This window comes from Capra hircus, chromosome 7 (assembly GCF_001704415.2).
Source record: "Capra hircus breed San Clemente chromosome 7, ASM170441v1, whole genome shotgun sequence".
Taxonomy (NCBI): domain Eukaryota; kingdom Metazoa; phylum Chordata; class Mammalia; order Artiodactyla; family Bovidae; genus Capra; species Capra hircus.
This window is the reverse complement of record NC_030814.1, coordinates 100,392,619-100,396,974: the sequence shown is the minus strand read 5'-3', so window position 1 is coordinate 100,396,974 and position 4,356 is coordinate 100,392,619. Positions and strand designations below refer to the sequence as shown.

Below are 4,356 nucleotides of genomic sequence, written 5' to 3'. Positions count from 1 at the left end.
TGGCCATAATTAGCCATATTATATCTATCTATTTACTCATAGGTGACTTCAGAGTAGATTCCACTTGGAGATGTATTTTATTGTCAGATATCGCTAGTGACTATGGTAGACAGAGTAGACTCAAGGCTGTACAGAAAGTAAGAGCCCAATGAGTAGAAATGTCCATCAGCAGATGAATGGATAAGAAAGCTGTGGTACATATACACAATGGAGTATTACTCAGCCATTAAAAAGAATACATTTGAATCAGTTCTGATGAGATGGATGAAACTGGAGCCGATTATACAGAGTGAAGTAAGCCAGAAAGAAAAACACCAATACACTATACTAACACATATATATGGAATTTAGAAAGATGGCAATGACGACCCTGATGCAAGACAGCAAAAAAGACACAGATGTGTATAACGGACTTTTGGACTCAGAGGGAGAGGGAGAGGGTGGGATGATTTGGGAGAATGGCATTGAAACATGTATACTATCATGTAAGAATCGAATCGCCAGTCTATGTCCAATGCAGGATACAGCATGCCTGGGGCTGGTGCAAGGTGATGACCCAGAGAGATGTTATGGGGAGGGAGGTGAGAGGGGGGTTCATGTTTGGGAACGCATGTACACCCGTGGTGGATTCATGTTAATGTATGGCAAAACCAATACAGTATTGTAAAGTAAAATAAAGTAAAAATAAAAATTATAAAAAAAATAAAAATAAAAAAATAAAAATTAAAAAAAAAAACAACCCTTGATCAGTGATAACAACCAGTCTGTTAAATTTGGATCATCAATAAGAGCAACTAATGTAGTGATATGTAAAGAATGATTTTTGCAAAATTTAGAAATTATGGTCTCAGATTTTCATCTGTTGTAAACTTATAAATAGTTTTGATTGCCAAGAAGTTTTCTCCCCACTTATGGGAATGGTGCAGCTCAAGATTATTTCTTTTAGTCAAACAAAATAAAAAATACTCAATATGACATATTTTATTTTAGAGGAAATAATTCTTAAGAGATCCATGTAGACTCTTGAGATAAATGGGTATTTTCCAATATTTCACATCCAAGATTGGAAATGCAATTGTGAGAGTATGAAAATGAAAAAGGGAAAAATCATGCATATCAGAGATATTACAAAACATACAAGTGTATGGCACACATTGTATGAAGTTAAAATCAAAATAGAAATTCCAAGGAAAATAAGAGAGGCAATGTTCTACTTTCAAAATATGATCAAAGACTGGCAATGTTTGACACAGGCTTTGAGCTCTGCCATCATGGGCACTTCTGAAGCCCAAAAGCAAAATGACATTTTAGAGCTACCTCTTCAAAGAGTATTTTCAGACCCCTCTTTAAATCTTTATTTCTCAGACTATAGATGAAGGGGTTCAACATGGGTGTGAGCACGGTGTACATCACCGAGGCTGTTGCACTTGAGTGTAAGCTGTGGGTACCAGCAGGGCTAAGGTATACTCCTAAACCTGTACAATAAAATAAGGAGACAACAGAGAGGTGAGATGCACAGGTGGAAAATGCTTTATACTTGCCCTGAGCTGATGAGATTCTACATATGGAGGAAAGTATCTTATAATATGAGTAAAGGATACCAGAGAGGGGACCACCAGCCAATAGGACAGCTGCAAAATATATCAGTATGTTATTGAGAAAGGGTTCAGAACTAGCAAGTTGTGTCATCTGATTGAGTTCACAGAAAAAGTGGGGGATTTCTAAGACTGTACAGAAGGACAGTCTCAACACCATTAAGCTTTCTAACAAGGAATGCAGGACACTGATGATCCAGGACACCAGCACCAGCAGTCCATAGAGCTGGGGGTTCACGATAGCCGTGTAGTGCAGGGGGTGGCAGATGGCCACAAAGCGGTCATTGGCCATCACGGTCAGCAGTACAATGTCCAGCACTACAAAGAGTGTGAAAAAATACACCTGGGTGATGCAGCCTTCAAATGTTATGACTTTGCTCTGGGTCTGGATGTTCCACAGCATCTTTGGGATGGTGGTGGAGGTGAAGCAGATGTCTACAAAAGACAGGTTGGAGAGGAAGAAGTACATGGGGGTGTGGTGGTGGGAGTCTGAGCTGACAGCCAGTGTGATGAGCAAGTTTCCAAACACATGATCAGGTACATGGAGAGGAAAAGTCCAAATATGAGAGATTGAAGTTCTGGTTCCTCTGAAAATCCCAGAAGGTGAAATTCTGAAACCCTCGTTGGGTTCTTTGGTTCCATTTGGTGGTTAGACTACCAGGAAAGGGGAAAATTACATGACTATTTTCACACAAATGGGCATTACTCACATGATTGAGTTGCTATCTTTTATATTTTCCCATAAAGATATTAATGTCAATATTTTGTTCACAGATTTTGTGTACTTTAGGTAAGCTACCTACTTCAGTATTCTTGGGCTTCCCTTGTGGCTCAGCTTGTAAAGAATCTGCCTGCAATGCGGGAGACCTGGGTTTGATCCCTGGGTTTGGAAGAACCCCTGGAGAAGGGAAAGGCTACCCACTCCAGTATTCTGGCCTGGAGAACTCCATGGACTGTATAGTCCATGGGATCTCAAAGAGTTGGACACGACTGAGAGACTTTAACACTTCATTGGGTAAACTCCTGTGTCATCTCCAATTAGAAGACTTGTCTAAGAGTCAGTGTTTTCCCCAAGATGTCACATATTCACAGTTTTAGTGAGAAATTATTTCATGCATCTGAAAAATATAAGTTGAATAGTGACAATGTCCCAAGTACTGTCTATGCAGGGAATGTAGTTTGTTGAAAACAAAAGCTCCTAAGATCCCATTTTGGAGACAGAATATAAGCCAACAAAAACTATATAGCATATCAGATGGTGACAGGTGTTATGCAGAAAAAGAAAGGAGGTATGATGTAGAGAGTCGAAAGGGAGTGTGATTTTTCATGTCTGTTTAGGCAAGACCTGTGAACAAGGTGCTATTTGAACAGAGACCTCAAGGATGACAGAACTAGGGCCATGAGCATACCTGGGGCAGTGCTAATTTGAAGGCCCTGAAGAAGGTGCTTGTTTAAGATGTTCCAGTCCAAAAAAGAAAGCCAGTCTGGTGAGGGACATGAGCAGGAGGGAGAGGGAGGAGAAATGGTGCCAGAAGATGTTGAGGAACAAGGTATTCTCCCTCTTGCCACTGAAACATCAAGTCACAAAGGGTTTCTTCATCCATGTTATGTATCTTCTATGTTTTAAGGAATTCACTGTTAGAAAAAGCCATATGAGAGACAATTGAAGGAAAATGCAAAACCAAATTCCAAATGAAAAGTTTATAATCGTTTTGTTCAGTTGCTACCGAGAGGGTAACAAGGCAGGAAGGCTAGGGGTCTCCAAATGGAAGATATAGGCTGCAAGTGCCAGCCATTTTTTAATCTCTCTCTTAAGGGGCAGGAGGAAACCAACTACAAGAGTCAGGCCTTCTCCCCCTTCTCTACACAAAATTAAAAGGCGGTTTCTTTTAAAATTTTGTGTTGCCATGACAACACCTGATTCCGCCTGAACTTAACTTTTTTCAAACCTTGAGCTAACCAATGCGTTTTTCTTTTGGAAATGTTCTCTTAAGCTATGTTAATGAGACTATGTATTTGCTTGGGAATCTGCCTCTCTTCAAGATTCATGTCAATTGTTTTATGGCCTGGGATAACTCACCTTGTGAAGATGTTATCTCAAAATGCATATTGTGGGTTAGGGGCCTGGTGCCACTCTCTGAGTTTTGAGACATTTCCTCTTAGCAGCCTGCTAATAGGCATATAACTTCTTGCTAAAAACTAGCAAGGGGGCACTCTTTCTGCCTGCTTCTGATGTCTATGTCAGAAGCTTTCTCTATCTCTTTTACACTTTAATAAAACTTTATTACACAAAAGCTCCAAGTGATCAAGCCTTTTCACTGGCCTTGGATCTAATTCCTCTCCTCCTGAGGCCAAGAATCCCAGCGTCTTTCATGACTCAGCAATAACCTTTCACTACATCGTGTCCCATTTTTTGCAACCCCATGAACTGCAGCACAGCAGGTTTCCCTGTCTTTCACTATCTCAGGGAATTTGCTCAAACTTACGTCAATTGAGTTGATGATGCCATCTAACCATCCTGCCCTCTGAGTCATAATATTTTAATAATATCACTAATTCAATTTTTTATTGTGAAAGACATTGAAAGAAATAAGATGACAGCAAGTTTTATAGTATGAGAAAGAAACACTATTCAAGTCATAATTTTCTCTTATATGGAAATACATGGATTCCAATATGCATATGGAAGATAAGGGTGATATTTATTCAAATGTAAAGAAAAGAGCCTATCAATGCAATTTTTAGTGATAGATTTAGAACA

The 4,356-nt window shown here is 39.5% G+C and overlaps 1 pseudogene; it reads right to left on the bottom strand.

The window, feature by feature from the left end:
* On the bottom strand, positions 1,234-2,237 carry LOC102169469 (annotated as a pseudogene).